General features: G+C 31.3%; 1 protein-coding gene across 2 annotated transcripts in view; it reads right to left on the reverse strand.

The window, feature by feature from the left end:
• LOC130670315 (neuroligin-4, X-linked-like) overlaps nucleotides 1-23,028 on the reverse strand; it is a 210,179-nt gene that overhangs the window by 186,062 nt on the left and 1,089 nt on the right. The gene's annotated exons all lie outside the window — the stretch shown is intronic.

A 23,028-nucleotide genomic window follows, 5' to 3' on the forward strand; every position in this document is an offset into this window, starting at 1 on the left:
GCGTTAGTCGACTGTATCACGAAAAATTAGTCGGTTTTTTTGAGTCACCCAAATATATTTGAATTTTTATTTGGTGTTCAAAATTTGATTATTTATTTAAATACCTTTAGTATAATTATATCACTGCGAATGCAAAGTTAAATATTAACTAATAAATAAAATATACTAATTTACATATGAAATTATAAAGATATATAATGTTAAGATATTCGAAACTGATTTACAAGTCTTGATGTATACGGGAAGTAGTAACGGCAACGTCGTCGTCAAACTTTGTAATTATTGAAGTTTCGCTGAATTCTTGGTAAAAGTTTGGTAACTTGAATCTAGGATTACGGTTTCGGAAGGGCCTAATCAAACTCATTCCCGGTGCTCCTATTCTCACGAGTCTTATCTGCGTGAATAGACGAATCGGATCGTATTCCGTTTAGTTAACCTAAATTGGGCTCTACACTGGTGCCTATAGTTCTCTGCTACGAGTTATTGTAGACTGCTAGATAATCGCTTCATGCATGATATAATAATACCTCTATGCGGAGCTTCATGTAGATAGGAAGAAAATAATACACGGGGTTTCAAATAGGCTGAATTAACTTGTAAATTCAAATTTAAATGAAAAAAAATGTCTAATGCTTTATTTACATTGACAAACGAGAAATTCAAAGATTTATGATTGATGATAATAGTATTCACTATTAATTCAACATAATTTATTACATGAATTCATAATACTTTGAATAAATTGTCTTTTAATGCCAATGAAGCACGAAATAAATTTATTTTATTATTTATCGTCTTGAATTTAAATTTCTTAATTTTTTTTTTTATAAAATTCCAAAACTTAATGCTTCAAAATTACTATTCCTGTGAAATAAAAATTTAGATCTATTCAGATCACCGATTTTTTTTTGGTAGCTGCTACAGATTTCAATCGGTGACGGCTACCGAAATAATCGGTAGCCGTTACCGATTCATTCGATAGTTATTCCCAATTTTTTTGGTATCAGTTACGTACACACACACACTCACACACACATGCACTCGCGCACACACGCCTACACAGACACACACGCACACATGCACGCACAGGGGAACACACACGCGCACTCGTACATACATCCCGTGTAACATCCCTCAAAAATAATTTTTTTATGTCCACTGAAATTCGTCAGTAGAACCGAAATAATAGGTTGCAGTTACCGATTGGTAATTGGTAGCTGCTACCGATTATTTTTTTCAGTGCAGGTCCTGTAGCTGCAACAGAACTTTTCTGTAGCAGCAACTAACTTATGCTACAGAACTTTCCTGTCGCAGCAACAGTTTTTCTTTCAGTGTAATAAATTAAACAAACTAAAAATTGATGAAAAATAATTATAGATTCGTTTAAATAAATGAAAACCAATTGCACACAGTAATGAAAATAAATGCAGATAAGTTATTCTCTTGGGTATTCGTATGCCCCGGTATCGGCTGGTGTATAATAATAAAAATAAAATTGTATTGTTGAATTGAGGTCACATATAATATCAAAGAGTGTGTTAACGAAATGAGAAAAGCCTCACAATAGCTTTGACACACTCGACTTAATAATTGAGTAGATGGGACTTGAGAGTTTAAGTTTAGTGCCGAGTGCGCACAATTTTACGTCACAGTCTTATGTAGCTTTTTCTTTCATCCTAAGCTAAACCTCTTTAAAGGCTTTTTGTACTAACGCGGAGATGATGTAAGCCCTCAAGTGCATCTCATCCGCGTGCTGTACTGCTTTAATACGTCAGTCAGTTTCATCTTGTTCTTCGACTTAATCTTTTTCGTTTTTCGTTTTATTTTCATTCCGTCTCTTCACCTGCATCTAAATTCACATTAACGTGTCTTCGTCTCTTCCTTTTCCTCAATCGATCGCTGCCGGTGCCGTATCTTTTTTATTCTTATTTGCAGCTCGTTAAACTCGATCGAATTTGTAAGAATTCGATAAAGAAACTTTCCGGCCAATTCCCCAGGGGCTGAGGCGCTAGAGAAAGGAAAAAAATTTAAAAGAGAAAGCTTGCGGGAAATCGAGTGGACTAGGACGTGTTCAGTGTTCGAAGAACTAGCAGCAGAGCGGGCAAAAGTGAAGAATACGAACGAGAATAAGAACAAGAACAAGAACAAGATGAAAATGAAGAAAGAAGAAACCAGGGGAGGTTTGAGCCAGAAACGAGGTCTGTGAAAGACGCGATTGGGGAGAGGCAGAGAGTGAAATTGCCAATCGTCAGCAGAAATGATCAAAGACGAAATATTAATGATTGATGCAATTCCAACTTAGCTTCTATCAATTTACTTCAACAGAGTACTAGCTAGTACAGTGAGAGGAAATACGAGAAGTAGCTGAGTATACAATTAGGATAAATTAAAATCATATTAAATATTTAAATACTCTTGAGTATTTTGTTTATTTCTCATCAAACTTTGTTAAACCAACCAGCCAAAGCCTTAATTTAATCTTAATTATCAACGGTAGTTTTCTCAGTATCAACAAAATGAGATTGATGAAAAGGTTCACTTTTAATTTGAATAATTTACTTTTTTATCTCTCTACCCAGATAATTTTTTAGTAAATATTCATACACTAATTATATTAAACATAATCCTTCATTTTTTTTCTCTTTTCCGTAATTTTGTACCAGCAGATCTTCAGACTAGTCTAGAATTACTTTCAGGTTAAAAAAATTTAATAACCACTATAAGGCTCTAGTCATCCCATAACTTCAATGCTGCTCCTAAGAACCATTTAAAAGAAAAATTCCGGTGTCCCGTTTTGCCTCTCTTTCTATAGTATTTTCTATTTTTGATTTAGAGTTACGTTGTAAATGTAATGGTCAGTAAATTCTTAAAGTAAATCAACAAATCAGATGCGCGCATCCGCAAGAGATAGTGCGGTAACTTGACACGTGTCGCATAACCCAGTCAGCATTCTCTTCTCACCGAGCAATGAGAATGCAGGAGACTGAGTAGAGAGAAAGACCGAGACAGGTTGAGTATCATCGTTATAATCCACGTATAAAGCTCAGCGAAATTGTATCATAGCAACCAACGAATCTGCCAAGTAGATCCGTCGTCTACCGTGAGTTATGTGACCTTTCGAGTCATATATGAGACTAACTGAGTCCATATATACGTATATACTTATATAAGGGCAAGTGAGACAGAATAAGCAATGCGCAACTGCGCTATAAACCATCCATCTCAGCGATTACGATTGAATCAGGGATAATACGGGATATTCCTGTTTTCGTTGCTCATACAACAACACACGTGTATAATTCAGACACACTACTTGTTATATATACGATGAGACGGACATTGTCGATTTAACCGAGCATTTATCAATCAACGTTAAATGCTCATTAAATGCTTGGCATAGAAATTATCAGATTATTATCAAATGCATTTAATGTTCATTCGTTAACATTCATGTTTAATCGAACACTATTGAGAAATATTCGATACGTTACGAGCCACTTCGGTTTAATAGTAACACTTGTTGTCATTTTAAATTATATTTGATGCTGTTTAATCACAATAACTACTGCTAAAAATATTAAATTTTTCACCCGGGTCGAAAAATTTGATCTGATTTTAGTCTAACTGTACTGTATTTGGACTACTTGGTCTGTTATTAAACTTCTATAAAAATTTTAATCTGTTTTTGATCTACCCGGACCGAAAAATTTGATCTAATTTTAGTCTTATTGGACTATTTGATCTGTTTTTGATCTTTTACAAAAATTTTAAGCTGTTTTTTACCTATTGTTTTAAAAAACAATTGCGTAACGGGCAGACAAAACTAGATTAATTCTTGAACTTTAAAAAATTTTAGTTCTGAAAATTTGCAAGGAAAAAACTAGATTAAATCATAGACTTATAAAATTTTTATTTATGGGCAATATTTATAAAAAAAATATTAAGTTACAGAATTGATTATGTTTTCTTTACTATTTATTTAGTATCTTTTGTTTAAAAATGTCAGCAGTTAATGAAAGTTTGAAAGCTTAATTTTTAGTTGTCTTGACTGAATATTTATAGCATTGAATAAAAGTGATAAAGTAACTCTTAAAATGTCAAGAAATTTTTCTTATTTACTGGATAAAATCGAAAATATTTTGGCAATAGAAAACATCAAAATTCTTGTGCATTACGGAAGTGCATTAGCATGTTTCAAATACCAAGAAAATTGAAATAAATTTATAAATCTAGATTATTATTATTATTATTTATATTTATAAAACAATTGAACACACACCAACAATTATAATAAAAAAGTCTGTTTTTAGTCTAGACCCGATTTAAAACAGACTAAATATCATACCAAAATAAGTCTGATATTAGCCTGAATAATGGCTAGTACGGACAAAAACAGATTAAATTCCTTATAAAATAAATATGATTCATAAACTTGAATAAAATAAAAAATATTCGAATTTACCATTTATTTTAAAACAGATCTAATTTTTGACCCGGGCAACCAAGAAATTCTTAACCTCTAAATTTATACAAAAGTATTTAGTCTATTTTACGATTGAAATATCGTCAAATTCATCTAATTTTCGGTTATTTTTCTTCATTCATTTGAGTAGTGACCGAAAAAAATTGTATGTAATTTTTTTTCCTCATATGTTAGTTATGAGAAAGCGATGAAGATTGCAAGTGGTAATAAAATGGCGGGATGAAAACTTTTTGCTAATTATAAATTATATGATTGTTATAAAAATCGGTGTTTAAGATATCAATGTAACGGAAGCTGTAGATAAGATTACAGTCTCTTTAAGTAGGAGGACTACTTGATCTGCAAATGTCAGGTGATATTATTTCCACTCTTTTTAACTCATAAAAGTCCTCGCTCTGAGATTACACGTGCTCGCGTAGGCACTTGGATTATATCTCGATTCTTTCTCACACTCGTTTGTTCTTCTCATCTGCACTACTACTACTACTACCACTACTACAATGACTCCTACAACTACAACTATTGCCGGTGGTATCCCCAAGAGTAGGACGACCCCAATAACTTGCTGATAAGAAGAACGGGAAAATTAAAGGCGAGTAAACCCCGGATCGATTTGAAAGTTAATAAAAGGGGTTTTTCAGCAAACGTGACGAAAATTTAAATTGTCCCGGCGCCTGGCTTAAAATGCTTGCAGTGGGTGTGCATAAGTCGGTAATCGCGGTAGTAAGTATTGAAATGCAAGTAAAACCATTTCGGTCTCGCTGTTTTCCTTTTTCCTTTGTCATTACTGTTATTATTTTTATTTACCATTTTGTAGCCTCGTTTTTTCGTACCGTTAGTTTCTGGTTGAGTCGGGGCGTGCACTTTAACGTCACTGGTACTGAATGCTCGCGGTGTACGACCGACTAAGTGGTATTTATCGTTTACTCTTGGTGGACTGGGTGCTTCCGTAACGTGAACTTTTGCCATTATCTAAATTACTTCATGCGCCCCCAAAGGAAGACGAGAGAAGAGAATAGTTAGACTTGTGATGTCGTTAGTTTACTATAACGTTGCAAGAAAACTGTCTTCGGTTAGTAATTAAAGTTTAACTTTTACTCAATAACAACCAGCTTTCGTCTTTTCCGACAAAAAATTCTTTTCTTTTATTTTTAATTATAATTTTAGTACAGTAATTGTGATAATCTACGTTGCCGATGCACGGAAACTGCCATTTTGCTAATATGGAAGACATTTAAAAAAATGGCGGCTTATATTATCTGCCACTTGGAGTTTTCTTTTGTTGATTGCATCGAAAATATTGACTTGATTGTAATTATTTTTTTTTTAACGGTTTAAAAAAAAGTGAATGAACAGAGAAATTGTTGGTTTACATAAATCAAATTTATGTTAATTTTTTTTTTTTAATATATTTGAGTAAATATTTAAGGAACGGATTGATAATAAAAAGTGTGAGAAAGAAAGTTTTGAAGATTTATTGATAAATCGTGTCAGCGATAATTTGAAAGTATGAAGTGACGGCGAGACTGAAAGTAAAAGGACAAAAATGCCGAAGCAATATCACAGTCGACTAGCATGAGACGTTTTAAAGCATACCAAGTATGTCTCGCGGTGTGATCCTTAAAACAAAAGACTAAAATTGAACGTTTCAGAGGAATTTTAAATAATCGATGGGTAGTCAGGGGGATGCGAAATCGTGAATTGTGAATCGCGATGTCAAGATGAGCGAGAACGGAAGTAAAGCTAGAAAAGGAAGAATGGACCATGGTATGAGTCTAAGTATAAAAGATAGTTGATGGTAGATTGACGCTCGAACGTCACCGTTGGAAAGAAATCGAGCGCTAGATGTCAAGAAACCAGAGGATGGATATTCCAGTCGAGTGATTTCCGAAGGGAGAATGACAGTTTGGAAATTGGAAAATTGAACTTGAATTCATCGACGGATCCGTTTCAACGACTCCCAACGCTTACAACTTTTTTTCTCACCTCTTTCACACTTCTCCGGCTTTTTTTTAGCCGTAACTCTTCCAGACATTATTTCACCTATTCGAGGTGAAATTCAAGTGTCAATTGATCTCTTTCAACAATTTTCATGCACCAACAGCATATAAATCGTTAGCTTTTATTTTCTTTCGCTATTTATACGTATTTCCGATTCAATACAACCGGAACTATTAAAACATAAAATACAGCAGTCGCGCGTTCTGTCAATGCTAATAGGGTTATATTTAGTTTGCTGAATAATTATACGAGCAGCAAGATGGGAACTAATAGTCCTGGGCCGACGACTGTGAGGCTGATTAGCTTGGTTGGATTTTGCCTCTCAGTACTGCTGCATTTCTTACAACTTCCCTTGGGTAATTATCAGGCATACGTACAATTACAGTAGTCTTCCTTAATTTCCCTTGTTATTTTAAACTTTAACGAAGTCTCGCATGAAAATTCATTTCGTTCAACCCGAATTCCCTCCCAACTTCTTGGCTATTGACAGCTATTTCAATAGCTTCATACCGGCTTTGTAATTAAACATAAGAATAATAAAATCCAAACAAAGTTAATAATAGAGCAGTTCAAAACTGAAAACCTACATGCAGACGATATTAATGAACGCTCTTATCTCAACTTCTATCTCGTTTGTTCCCGCAAATAACTAATTTATCGATCTACTTAAACTTCAAAGTTCACTTGAAACAGTTAACTAAAAATGACCTCATCATTTTTTGTCCCCTTAAAATCTATGCATATGTATAACATAAAAATTTAATTACACTGACAAGGTACAAGGACTCTGTAGATGGGTTACTATGGAAACGTCAGACAGAAAGTGGGAAAAAAAAAGTAATATAATGTAGAAGAGCAACTTCCGACCTTGCGGCTCCAAGTACATACATCCCGGAAATCTATTTTTAACTTTGTTGCCACCAGCAGATTTATCTTCTATAATTTTAAAAGGCAGAAGCAGTATAGTTTGATCTGAAAAGCATCAGCCAACGCCCATCACCGTCACTGCACTTGAGCTTGTTCGTTTCCGACGCAACGAATTGTGCCAATTCACCGCGTCATCTCATCTTTTCAAACTCGTTGACATGCTCTCAAATTCACAACGTCCAGTTTTCACTGGTGTACTTCATATATATATATGTAAGCATAAATGTGAAAGATATATATGTATATATAGATATATAAAAGTCGACTGTCGACGTGTTCTGTCTTATTTTGTACAAAAGTTTTCTTTCCAAGTGACACTAGATAGAATAGCAGTAGCAGAAGCAGCAGCGCAAGCAGAACCTGCAGTCTACTACTTTACTGTAAAACCAGTGAATGCAATAGAAGCAGTGAACAGACGTTGAATCCGTACTTCCGACCAATTCAATCATCGGCTTGCAGCTTGCACCCACCAGAAGAGCCACCATGCTGCGGTCGATTCGACGAAAGCAGGCAACACTACAACAAATATTATTATATCGAAACTTTCCCGATATTTTTATCATTATTTTGTACATGATGAAATTTTCTTGTCTGCTGTAATTTGACGATTTTTTTTTTTTGCGGACCTCAAGCGCGAAAGCTGAAGTAGTCTACTGCCGCTCGATTTCTTTGAAATTTCCAAATTTGGAGGCCCTTTAAAATGAGTATGAACATGACACTCATTTTTAATAATTTTAAAGACATAGAAATTAATTAATTCATTTGGGTGAATTAAAATATATGAACATGGGTAAATTGTTAAAAATAAGTATGTCATGTTGGTACTCATTTGACAGGACTTTAAATTTCCTATAAAACCTCATGTTCAAAAGTTATTATTTAATTATTTGTAAAAATATATATGTATAATTTAGTATTTAAACTATAAAAATTTTAATAAATTTTTTTCAACAGAAAATAAAAAGCTGTTAAATGAGTAGCGACATGACAATTTTATAAATTTTTAAAATATGTATATTTTTATTTGTATAAAAATATATATCGCTTAGAAAATGAAAAATAAGTGTCATGTTGATCCGTATATTAAAGAGCATTGAATTTTCGAGCAATCTACGTGCTCGAAAACGATCAATTGCCAAATTTTGATAAAAATGTGATAGATATTAATTAATAAAAATATTAAATAATAACTTACTTGAAATTAACCAATAATTATTTAAATACTCAGTAATTAAATAAATAATAATTGTCGGTAATTTTTCCACATATTTTGTCATAAATCATTAGTACTAATGCTTGTACTTAAATATTATTAACTATTTATATTTTATCATTTCCATTGATTCATATTTTTGAATAAATTAATTATCTTGATATAAAAAAATAAACAAACGTGTCAGATTTGTTTACTATGCCACCATTTTGAATAGAGAGTCCTCTTTAAAATTACGCGGGAGGATTTGAAATTTAATTTTACCAATAAATGAATAAAATATCTATATCAATAAAATTAAAAAATAAAAAAAAAAAAAAACAAAATTATTATTGTTAGAATTTTGATCCATAATTGTAATCAGTGAATAAAAAACTAATCAATAATTTTTTTTTAACTTTACTCACGCTTCCCGCCATTTTTATTTTCCGCTGCCAGTGCTAGTACATTACCGTCAAGAAATAAATAAATTAAACACACAAGCACTCACTATAACAATTCATTTATCACAACTAATTAATCACTAAATTATCACAATCACTTAATTATATTATTTATAATAAAAGAAAATAAATTTAATTATTTTTATTCCCGTTTAAAAATTCCGACACCAAACATGACGCTAAAGAACCCGAGAACCCCGAGAGCTAAGCCGGCACTGAATTTAATTTATTTATTAACTTACACTCACGGACACACATAAATTAAAATCACAAAATGTTCATCATTTGATAAAAAATTATTTAAAACTAACAGTACACTTATAATCGAGTGTCGCGATAATTAAAAGATTTATTTTAACTGAATAAAATGACAACGACAATGAGAGAGCGTCAGGCGGGAGACTGGCCCCGAGTACTTTGGAAAAAAGCTCAAGGCGCACGCGCAGCTGAATTTTATCAGTACTGCGCAGGTCGTTCCAACTGACGCCACAACTGCGCAAGTGTTTCTAGTTCTGGGTCCAACTTCAGACTGCCGCCAACGTAATGACGCCAGCTTCGTCTAGCTCGTGATTTAATAAATCAATAATTTATTTTTGCAATTATATTTATTAAAAAAAGTGTCTTTAAATATTATTTGACGACCATTGAACATTTTGTGATAATAATTTAATCAGTATGTGAAATATGAGTAATAAAACAATTCATTGAAATAAATCGTATTTGTGTTTCCATTGTTAAGCTGTCGGTGTTCGTTGTCGTTTGTTTTATTGACATAAAATCAGTGAAAATAAATTTTATAAGTTATCATTTATGTGGAAAAGTATTGAAGACTTATCAGTGAGTATTTTTGTGTCAGTGGAAAGTGTTTTTTATCAAGTGATGTTAAATTTTTTTTTTTTTTGTTCAACTTATTTTTTGCCACCATTTTCAAAAATCATCCTGAAGTTAGCAGACACTTGATAATTTTCGGATTTTTTTAGAAACGATAAATTATAAAAAAAAAAAATAACAAATAAAAATATGCACATGTAGGAAATTGAAAATGCTAGTGGAAATTTTTAAAATATTTCTTTTTTTAATTTATCGTTTTTAAAAAAACCCAAAAATTACAAGACGTCGAGTAACTATGATCCTGGAGTTAACCGACGTCTAATAATTTTATGATTTTTTTAAAAACGATAAATGATTTAAAAAAAAAATAAACCAAAAATATACACAGGTAGAAAATTTAAAAAACCACAAGTAAAATTTTTTCAAATATTTTTTTTTTAATAATTTATCGCTTAAAAAAAATCCAAAAATTATTAGACGTCGGCTAACTTCAGTATCATCGGGTAACTACAATCGTTTTTTTAAAAAAACTGGTGTTATTTTTTTTTTTTAATAAAAAATGGTGGTTCATGAGTGCGTAGTGTTTTATTTCGTGAATGGTGTCAGTGTTAAGTGTGTGTTAATAATTTATACCAGTGTAATTTATTGTGAGTAGTTATTTGATTGTGTCAACTACGTTTTTAAGTCTCAGTCCAATGAAGTTATCAAAAAGCAGCAAAATGTGAGTTTTTAATTTTTTTATTCAAAAATTATTTATGATGTTTAAAAAATTAAGTGATTATTTACGACTTTGATCGATATATTTAACTTATTACTTGTAATTATATATTTTATTTACGTCGAAAATGATGACGCGAAAGCGCCGAGGGTGTTCTGTTTATTTTTTTTATTAGCATTAGTTTAGTGAACGCGGGATATTTAAAATACATAAAATTAATAATTTAAAAGTTGAATAAAAATTCATAATTAAAATAAAAGTAATGATTAAAATAAAAATAAAATGAGCAACTGAGGTGCGGACTTTTGGATTTTCAAACTTTTTTTTTTATTCATCGTAATTGATTAAACTTTTTAATTTAAAATTTTTTCGCGACTATTTTAAAACTTATTTTGACATTAAGGGCTAACGAGAACAAAAATGTAATATTAGCTTTGAGGAAACTGCTGGAAAAGTATATAAAGCTTTTTTTAAATGTCTTCCTACTGTGCGATGTTTTACTTTTGCGTCGCGTTCTTTGACGTCCTTTTTTGGGACGAGGACAACGACTAGAACGTTAAACGGGCCGTCATCCGGAGAGTCATAATTTTTACTTGTTTCATCGTCAACCCAACGGCAAATGTTATGCACTGTGGCGACTAATGAGAACGACACAGTATGACGGCGCATGATTGCCCTCAAGCCTTCTGACTTATACTCTCTTGTCCTCCGGAATATACTCTCTGGTGTGATAAAGAAACTTCATGTTCCGGCTTACTGTTCTAATATTTTTCTTTTATATTCATTTTTGTAATCATTATTATCATTACTCTCTATTTTTATACAGCTACCAATCGACAGTCATATCCCCTAAAAATAACCGCTAAAGAGGAAGGGGGGGGGGAGTAAACCCAGCGATGCAAAGATTGAAATTTGAAATCAGCCCTACTAATTTTTACTCAAAATTTATTTCACTTTGATAAGATTGAGAAAAAAATAATAAAATTGGTATATATAAAATTAATTTTTAAAAATTACGATTTTGAATCCAAAATTCCATACCAAGATTATTTTTATAGAAAGAAAAAATTGAATTTAACCTCAGAAAGTTTTATTTTTAGAGAAACTCATTTTGGTTGGCGGCTAAAATAAAGCGACAGTTAGAGTTTAAAAATTTTTTACGAGTGCCCATTTTCGCCCTTTGTCCCTTATTTTTATTTGTACGACTTCCTCGATTCAGAATAATATTTTAATTAATCTAGAAAATTTACAAAAAAATTTCGACCGCATAAAATCTTTATTACTGTTATTTTTATCCTCAGTATCTAGAAAAAAAAACTGTTTTAAAAAGCAACATTTCTGAAAGCCTAATATATGTATATATCCATACATATATAAAACTATATGGTAGTAGGATTTAATATGTATGAGTTTAAAATCCAGTGCGATATTTTATTTTGTAAATCCGGCATTAGGATTCGATAATGTGCAAGTGAAGTAGAAACGCAAAACTGGCAGTTGCAATTTAAAAGCTTCAAGTAAAAAGCTTCGGGTATTATTTTGCATTATATAGAATAAGTGCCAAGCATTCAATGTTATAAAAAAAAAAAAAACCAACAACAACACAAAATCTATACCAATTTATTTTAATTTCAATTTATTATCGAATTCAATTTACTCTCGACATTAAATACTTTTTTTTTACGCTCACTCTTTTGTCATTTAAACATTTATTGTGTTATTCTATTTTAATTTTACTTTATTTTCTACTTTACTTAATTACTTTTCACTTTGCCTTTATATTATTGTTATTATTTATTATATTTTTTATGCTTCGTGATTCCAATTTCTTTAGAACTAATTCTAACTGGATGTAGATGAGTTTTGTTAACTTTATATATATATATATATATATATATAAATGTCATTTAACATCAAAGAAGTAAAGACGTAAAACCTCTTACCGGCGTATTCGCACGTTTTATGTCGTTCAAAGTAAACCAAAAACAAAAAGTAAAGAATAAAGTCGAACTAACCAAGATACGGACTATACACAGACCTCGGAGATTTAGATCCAGGAGTGAGACGATGGGGAGCCACTGATTTTACCCAAGAGATTTATTGTTTCACGCCACAGTGAGATTGTATTACGTAAGGTTAAGCTCTGAAAATGCTCCATTCTTTTTATCCAGACACTTTGATGTCCTATACTATACTACACTACACTACACTACACTATACTACACTACTCTTTGCTTTATTTATTCTCGTTACAATTATAAATTACCAATCGGAAATAAAAATTTACCGCCTCATTCAAAAACATTTAAACTCGGTTCATTACGGCTCCGATTACTCAACAGACAGAAATTTAAATTTATTATTTTACAAAATAACTGTAATTTAATTTACAAAACTTTTTTCATTAGTCGTGAAGTTGGTGAAAAAGTGTCCAATTAAAAGAAGGAATTTTGGGTTAATTTATTTCAGTATTGAACAAACGCGGAATATTGATGTGTAAAAAAGAGTAAATTAACAAGCGATTTATTCGGTATTGCGTAACAATTGAATTATTGATTTGCCACTTGGATGTTTGATGCGATACCTCCACTTGTTCGCTTCTGGGTGAATTTATTTGACGTACGAAATTTTACTGTTTAATGAATAAAATGTAATTGCTATTGTTATTGACATTAGTGTCAAGTGTATTTAACTTCAATGAACTTATCAGTTATTCGTTTTTTATTCTTCTATTCAAATTGAAGTTACTTTTTTTTTTTCATTTGCATTGAAGTTCATTCATGTAAGTTAAACCTGATTAAGGTCGCTATGAAAGTAATTGATGTAAAATTTAAACGTAAATACATTTGCAGCAATTAAACTCATTTTTATTTTAAATAAGTAAATGAAATTAAAAATCATTTCTGGCAAAAAATTTAATTAACTTTTTTTTACTGTAAATATTCAGTAAACTAATTAAATAAACTCCATAAATATTGAATTTAATTACCAATATTTACATCAGTCAAAAATTAAATTGTAAAATAAAGAGTATAATTGAAAACAATTACATTCCGAATTAATCTATCAATTACTATAAAGGCTTGGTCTTAAAAAAAATCTAACAATAGGAAAAAAAATGTTTGTATCGGGAACAATATTTGAAATTGTAGGTTTCAAAATAAAATTATGTTCCAATAACTAAATAACAGAAATCGAAAAAAAACAGACAATAACTTTGATGATTGATTTTAGTCTGTGCATTTTCGTTTTCTCTGACAGTGACGTAACAGGTCTATATGAACTGAAATTTAACCCCTTGAACCTTTCCCGTCCCTTTTAACCTTTTCCATACATGCAAGCATATATGCACTCACGCACACATATACATACATATATTTCTCACCATTCTCAATATAATTCCTCACTCGGTCTACAATACACGCGCAATTTCCAATACTAGTTTGACGGCGCACATGCGAGTATGGAAGCTGCGCGGCAAATTGCCAATTTGAAGCGGTTCTCTAGGTTCTATTCCACTTCAATATTCGCCTACTGCTATAACCACTACTACTACTATTCTTACTACTACTACTACTACCACTACTACTGTAGCAACGAATTAGAGAAACCTAGGCAATGAAGTGCGACAGCGATAGTGAAGCTTGCAACTGCTAGAAACAGAAATAAACGGTGGCTCGTATATACTATGTATACACACACATATATGTTGCCACACACAACACACGTGATGCCGAGAACATGAGAAACTCTAATTTAACTATTAACATTACGATCGAATGGAAATTCCAAGCGGTCGATCAGCTTCGCTGGCGGTACTGTGGAATGACAATCGAAACCTCTCGGCATCGTCCGCTCCCTGTCCAGCACACTGCGCTAAGCCGTGTAACTAGCCTGTCTAATCCATTTGCTTCAAACTAGTATACAATAAAACTTGTATTTCTCTCACTCGCAACTTCACCACAAAACATCAATAAAACAAAACTCATATACTTCAAACCCCAAACCGAATTAAACGAAAAAACCATTCGGCGATTGGAATTTCGCGCTCTCATACACATTCGCTTGTACGGCACCACGAAGCCAACTCGACTAATCGAGGGACCATACCTGTAAACAGGTTTCCGTAAATTTCTAGCATCAAACGATAAATTATGCAATGAAAAATTGAATAATATAACGCAGCTGTGGGGTTTAATTGATGATAAATTATAAAAAGTAAATTTAATAACTTTTCGAGTTATTTAAGCATCATGTAATTTTTAGTTTTAAAACTCAATCTCGGCGATTACACAGCCGTACATCTGTTTCTATAAAACTCTTCTCTTGCAAAACTACAAAGTTCATCTCAAGTAACGGAATTCGTACAACAAAGGGCAATAAGTTCGTCTCTTGGCGATTCTCAGCCTCTCCTAGTATCACTCCTACTACAAATACCACTACGACTACTATTCTTACTAACACCGATACCACTGAGAAAGCTGGCATAGTAACTACAGCAGTCGTATTTCCACCCGAGGAATCCTAGAAGAAGTAGTCGTGGTCTTTTGGCGCCGACCGCAGATGCATTTCGCTGTTACTCATTCTCCTTTCTTCCCACCTCCACCTCCGTCTTTTTCTTTCTACTTTACCTTTACTCTTCCGCAGTGTATACCAATACCAGCCCATTAGTAATGGTAGTAGTAGTTAATAGTAGTAGTAGTAGTTGTTGTAGTACGAGTATTTCATTTCTTTCGTTCCTCAAGTATAAGAGCTGAGATTTCTAGCGCATTTTCCAAGGCACCATTACTACCAAGACTTATCTAGATTAGAAGTCGTGGGAATATCTACTTTGTACCTAAAATCTCATAGCATACCTTTTAACGTTGCGCGATTCTTTAACCGCTTACACAAATGCACAGTGGCTTTTAGTCTGATGAAAGATTGAGCTATTAATATTTTTATCTGATTTTTTATAAATAACATTGAATTGTTTAGCATCGCGGAACTAAAAGTTATTCATTTAAAAATTTTTTCTTCAGCAACGTCAACAAACTTTTCCTTCCGAGTGGAAGTCAAAAGTACAAAAACTAGAAAGAAAAAATAAAGACTCACATTTTCAGTGACACGACTCAATTTATGGTCATGGCTGAATCATAAGTGAGACAAAAAAAAATTGCAGCCAGAAAGAGCTTGTAAAGTAACATTTTAAAATGACCATACCCCGACTAGAAATTTTAGTTAGGCAGTGATTAGGCCCGAATAAGGCATGCCAAATTCCAGACTTGCGCCAAATGAGGCAACCAAATTAGGTCGAGATCCCGAAAGTAACGCAGTTGCGAGGCCCTGCCTAATTTAGCTTCCTTCTTAGGCAGCGGTTTTGAAACCGTAGTTGCTGGTGGTAGCTTAAACCATTGCTGTACCTACCAGTCAGGAGTTCCAATGTTAGGCCTGAGTGCGGCCTTGTCACAGACTTTCCTAGTTTCGTCTAACTTCGGCAATTCTTAGGTTACCATTGCTAGCTACCATTCAGGAATTCAAATGTAAGGCCTGAGTGCGGCTTTACCACACACTTTTCTAGTTTCGTCTGACTTTGGCATACCAAACTTCGGCAAACCTTAGGTTACCATTTCTACCTACCAGTCAGGAATTCCAATAGTATGCCGTACTTCGGCAATGCCACGAGTTTCATGATCACAATCGAATCTGGAATTTTTTCGGCATGCCAATGTTCGTTTTGCCTCATAAAAATCTGATAAGATACGAATCAGGCTTGCCTTAGTTCGGGCCAAACTGATTTTTCGGCAAGCCTCACCAAAATTTCTAGTTGGGACAGGTTTCTATCAAATGAATAACTAACAATAGTTAATTGATAACTGATCAGTCTAATGAATAGGAGGTTTGAATAAAATGTTACCAAACAGAATAATGTGTGTGGAATATTTAATTTTCTGTTCAGTTATCGTGTTAATGATGAATCAGATACGTGAATACGTTATCACTAATCTCCGGTACAATCGCCAGAGGATAGCCGAGACAAAGGAGTGAACACACGGACACACGTATCTCTGTGTTGTTTATTCAACAATGCGATTACCTCTAATTGAATACGGATCGTAGCATCGCGCTTTGCTTCTGTTAAACTTGGCTTGTACTGCAGGTGCCACGTTATACATACATTATGAATACCACGTACTGCTATAATAGTTGTGCAATATATGGTTTACTTAAATCGAACATCAACATAATGTAGACTATGGTTTCTATCCAGAAAATACAACAGTATTTTTTTTATCGTCTAAACAAAAGTCGCGCAAATTGGGGAACTTACGCACTTTTTTTTTCATAATAAATTTTAATCAAAATTTGTTTTTTACTCTGAAATTAAATTTGAATATTAAATACTTTTTTAATACTTTTAACGATATCCAATTTCGTCCGAAACAAAAGCAATTTTTTTTTCAATTGCAATGAAAAGTTTTTTTTCATTTTTTTTTTAGTATAAGTGAACATTAGAAGAGTAAAAAAAGTGCATCATTTTCTTAGCGTCCTCATCTTGTCTAGCTTCTTTATATATAGATAGATACATTATTGTGATAACGTTGATAAGAAAGTTTCGCATTAGATTTTTTAGCTTTTTTTCTTGGCTGTGATTTTTTCTCACGCGCAATTCCACCAGCCAATGCTACAGAACATCAATCTTCTCTCTTGATACGTCCGCGTATACGTACCGTAGAAAGCCTTATATCCACGGCGATTAATGCTCCGTCGAAGCCCAAGCACTCTCGCCTTGAAAAACCATACGCCCCCTTACTGGATCCACTTCTAGACCTAAAACCCACAAGCACTCTCAACCACGCAAGGATACCAGCCAGATTTACTTTTTTCCGCAACTTCGAAAAAAGACCAGACGAAAAACAAAAAAAGATAACAAAGGTGTCAGAAAAAGTGATGGAAAATTTACGGTTTCTATTTATTTAACGTTTCTTTTTTATCTTTTGTGTTGATTCTGTTGGCTCAGTTTGTTGACTCGATTTCAGCGGTTTATTTGTGCGTTTGTGCGAAAAACAAGAAAAATAATGTTAAATGAATTTGCATTATCTTATAATGTTTCTTTGGTTCCAAAGATACCAATAGACGAAACTGGAGAGATCGAAAAATAGAAAGAGGGAAATGGAGAGAGATAGTGTGTATAGAAGAAAGTCGACAAAGAGCTAAAAGCAAAAAAGAAGCTTAAATTGTTTGCTAAACGTTTTTCCATTGTGGAAATTCTATCGAGACACACGAAACCAGATTACTCGGTATTACTTTCAACAAATCTTCTAAATAGTTTTTCACAATAACTCGGGATATTAAAGAAAAAATTTATAAAAATTGTTATTGCATCAGTTTTTTTAGTTAACGATTTTCGGGTTATTTTGTTATTTTTTTAAATCATGTCCATCCCGGGTCGAAACATTTGATCTGATTCTAGTCTAACTGGACTGTATTTGGACTACTTGGTCTGTTATTGAACTTTTATAAAAATTTTAATCTGTTTTTGATCTATCCGGACCGAAAAATTTGATCTGATTTTAGTCTCATTGGACTATTTGATCTGTTTTTGATCTTTTAAAAAAATGTTAAAATGTTTTCGACCTGTTGTTTTAAAAAACAATTGCGTTACGGGCAGACAAAACTATATTAATTCTTGAACTTTAAAAAATTTTAGTTCTGAAAATTTGCAAGGACAAAAATAGATTAAATCATGGACTTATAAAATTTTTATTTATGGTCAATATTTATAAAAAAAATATTAAGTTACAGAATTGATTATGTTTTGCTTACTATTTATTTAGTATCTTTTGTTTAAAAATGTTGGCAATTAATGTAAGTTTGACAGCTTAATTTTTATTTGTCTTGACTGAATACTTATAGCATTGAATAAAAGTGATAAAATAACTCTGAAAATGTCAAGAAATTTTTATTATTTACTGGATAAAATCGAAAATATTTTGGCAATAGAAAACATAAAAATTCTTGTGCATTACGGAAGCGCATTAGAATGTTTCAAATACCAAGAAAATTGAAATAAATTTATAAATCTAGATTATTATTTATATTTATAAAAAGTCTTGTTTTTGTCCTTAAAAACAATTGAACACAGACCAATAATTATAATAAAAAAGTCTGTTTTTAGTCTAAACCCGATTTAAAACAGACCAAATATCATACGAAAATGAGTCTGATATTGGCCTGGATAATGACTAGTACGGATAAAAACAGATTAAATTCCTATATAAAATAAATACGATTTGTAAACTTGAATTAAAGAAAAAATATTTGAATTTACCATTTATTTTAAAACAGATCTAATTTTTTGACCCGGAACACTAACAGGTCTTAGAATTCATAGACTACTATTTGTAAAAGCGGGTTTCACTTATGAAGTAAAAAAAAAAAAATAATTGTTTTTCTCATACCTCTGGAACTAATTAACCGGCTTAATTACGTCTTCTGGTAATCGGACTCTTCAAGGCGACGTCATTAAATTTTTAGTGGTTGATTAGATGGATTGCGAGTTATTAGCAGAAACGTGAAAAAAAATGACTTTTTTTAATCTCAATTTTTTGCGACTTCGAAATATTCTTGGAAATAACCAGACTAGTTATGGAAATTAAAAATTTCCATAGAAAATTTATAATAATTATATTATAAATATTTTACGTTGTTATTAAATTATCAAGAGATTGTAATAACTATGTTCGACAAAGTTGTAACAAGTTATTTAAAGTTTATAAATTCTTTATGTGATCTTTTTAAAAGTATTTGCATTTATGAATGATGCAGAAATGAGTTTATTAAAATTTGCTATCAGTGTATTTCTATGAATACATAACTTTTATTTCCAAGTATCAAGTTTTTTGAAAGAGTATCAATGCAAAAAAAAATAAGTAAATAAAAAATACATTTATTTTTACATATATTCCGTTATATAAATTTTAATTTAGTAATGGAAAAGACGCTAAAAAATGTTTACTAACTTAATTGAATTTTTTTATGAACTCACTACATAATAATAATTATTATTACTCAGATATTAATGAATATAAAATAAACTGGATAAATATTTTATAAATTTTATAATTGTGTCTTTTTTTAAAAAAAAACAATAAAGAAGTAAACTATTCATTGCGAGTGCAAACAATTATATATGTACCCGATGACAGGAGACATATAAGTCGGTATTTACATAGTTTCACGAGACAAAATGCAACAAAGTTTCGTATTCCGAGTCCTCGCCCTCACTTTTATCTCTATCTCAGTTAGTTCTATAGACATGCAACACAGCATCCTTTGTCTTTCTATCATCTTTTTGCTTACTCTATATGCTGTAATCTCGGTTTAACCTAGCTTTGCAGTTGTATTTACAGCACAATTTTCAAATTTTAATTCAAATGTTACAAGTGTATGAAACATTTATTTGATGTTTTCAATTTTCTATTCAAAAATTGCATTACTTACTTATTATTTTCATTACCGATTACTTGAAAAAAATAATAAAGTCTAATAAGACCTAATAGAGACGTAGATCTAATTTGTAAGATACATTAATTTCCATTGATCTGTTTATAGTTTAAAGCTTTAGAAATTTTTAACACTAAAAATTTGGAATTTTTCGAATTTGATACTGTTATTTTTAGCTTTGATCAATCAAGACCTTAATAAGCGCGGAATGCAGGTCTTCATAGATAAAAAATTATATTTTTTCATGATACCAGCATCGAAACTTGAAGTTTCAGTGTCTCTACAACCCTCCGAAACAAGCTAATTTCAAGCCGATGCTGCAAACAACTGCTAGCGAATTTGTAATTCAAAAATACCTTCATACAGCGGGCAGAAACATGCGTGTTTCTTCCCAAGGGAAGAAACACAATTGCTTCTGCCCGGTGTCAGTTATATTTAATGTTCATTTGCAGCCTTATCACTCTATATTTGTTTACTTGGAACTGCATTTTACTCATTTCATTTTTTAAGTGACAATTTTAATTAACCAAATAAAATTAATAAAAAATGAGTGAAAATAATATTTTTGTCTTATTTACTATTTAATAAGTGACTGTAAATCACATATTTCTCATTCTCTAACAGTTCTCCTTATCATCGGCTTGAAATTAACTTGTTTCATACTGGCTGCTGACACTGAATCTTGAAGTTCTGATGCAGGTAATCATGAAAATAATAGTGTGTGACTCAGGATAAAACACGATTTTTTTCAGACTGCGGGTGATCTCAGCCAACCTCACCCTAGTCTGAAATCGTCTTGTTTCATCCCTTGTCACACAATATACTATTCCCACATATTCAATACAAAGAAATTTTAGAATTTCTTCGGCGGCGCATTGAATTCAAATTTCATTTCATTCAAATTTTTATGAATAAATTTTTTTTTTAAAACTTTTTCTAAATCTTATAATTGTGTTAACGATATTTGCTATAAAAAAAGTCAAAAAATATTTTATCCTGTAAAATTAAAATTTTTGATAGCTTTTACTTTCCACCCAATTAATAATTTTGTTAAAAAAAAATTTCTATAAAAATCGTGATTTTTATTTCTATAAAGAATTTTTTAATTCAGTTCATTATTTTTGAATATTGAATTTTTATTCAAAATGAGAGACGAACATTCAAGCGATTTAAAAAATTTTCTATTATGGACATACTAAAAATTTAAATGTAAAACTAATTGAATTATTGTTGAGTTTTATGGTTTGTTCGAGTCTTTGTGTAATAATTTTTTTTTATAGACAATCAAATTATTGTCCATAATAAAAAAACCTCGAGGCATTTTTATCTGTATTTTCCTGAATTTAGTAATTACGTATTACGCTTGAGGGTTTTTTAAAGAGAATTTAAAAAATTACAATAACGGGCTCAAAGCTAAAAGGAAAAGTCATCGTCAATATACTTGATTTATTATTCCTTTGCAACATATAGACAGTTTGTGATGGAAAAATAAATTACTCGTTGGTTTTAGCTATTTTAAGTATGAGTAGTTTTTATGGAGTAAAAATAAAACTGAGAAATAAAAAAAAATTTTGCTGATAATAGCATTGGTTTAATGGATACACCCAGTACAAAAATGAAACTAAAGAGTGGTTCTTGACAATGTAAAGTATTAACGCGGGAAAAGTTTTTGAATGATCTTGCCAAATGGAACGAAGATAATTGCCCGCACTTTGGCATGCTGTCCAAATACCAGGAAAAAATCTCTACTACAATCTACTATTCTCTCATTTAAAACATAAACAGTAATTTATTTTTAATATTTTTTTTAATAATAAAAAAATAATAAAATAAAATGTTTTTGTCCAAATGAATAAAAAAATAATTAATCGCAAAATTAACCCTGGAAAAAAGAGTTAATTAGTAAAAAAAACTGCTATTTATATTTTGATTTTTTGGTCACTACTTTTTGATGAATAATTACTTGGATTTTCAAATATATTTGCTCAGCGAATAAAAAAAATTCTGACAGGACTTGAAATAAAATAAAAAACAAAAAATTTTTTCTGTGAATTGAGTGAAGTGAAAAGTAAAGGGAAAAAATTTTATTATTTTGATGAAAGAAATAAATTCAACGGCCCTCTAGGTTTTTGAATTACTAATTACTTTTGAATACGCAAATATAAAAAAAATATGTGAGGTAGGTCATAAGATAAAGCCACAATAAATGTGTTTCTGTATCCTCTCTTTTAACGGTCGTGAAATTAAAAAAAAAAAAAACAGAGTTAAAATATACACACTGTAAAACGTCTTGCGATGTTATCACTCTGAGTACGTCTTTTGAATTTCCGTCAAAGTGAAACGCTCGACATGAATTGAATATAAAAAAAAAAAAAAAAAAAAAAAAAACACCTAATTATGGGTGACGTATTTTTATATAAAATTTATCATTCCTATATATTCTGAAAAAGAAGGGCCGGGTAAAATGTAGACGCGAAGAAAAAAATTAACTTTTTTTAATTCTGAATTCGCTAAAACTTTTAATGCTCACTTGTAAGTGAAGGAAATAAAACAAATTTTCAACTGCCATTAGAAATTCTTTTTTGTATTTCATCTGGAAGCAAAATTGAGTGCTCAAAAAAAATAACAAAAATAATTTCTTTTATAGTTGTCACAAAATGTGTAGTAATTAACCCATGAATGTAAATAGAAAGTATGATTAGCAATGTCATTTTTCATGACACAATCTATTCTAATTCCTATAAATCTCCTCAAATCTTTTTTTTTCAAAATCAAAAGTTGAAATCCTAATATTAATGATTCGTCTTTTTTAGTTTTAATCCTCAAAAATCTTAGCAACCTTAAAATTAGATCAAAATTGACCTAAGCAGAGTGCAAGCTCTATGTCTCCGTAGATCTAAATTTTTTTATCGAATTCCAGATCAAA

This window comes from Microplitis mediator, chromosome 6, assembly GCF_029852145.1.
Source record: "Microplitis mediator isolate UGA2020A chromosome 6, iyMicMedi2.1, whole genome shotgun sequence".
Lineage (NCBI taxonomy): Eukaryota > Metazoa > Arthropoda > Insecta > Hymenoptera > Braconidae > Microplitis > Microplitis mediator.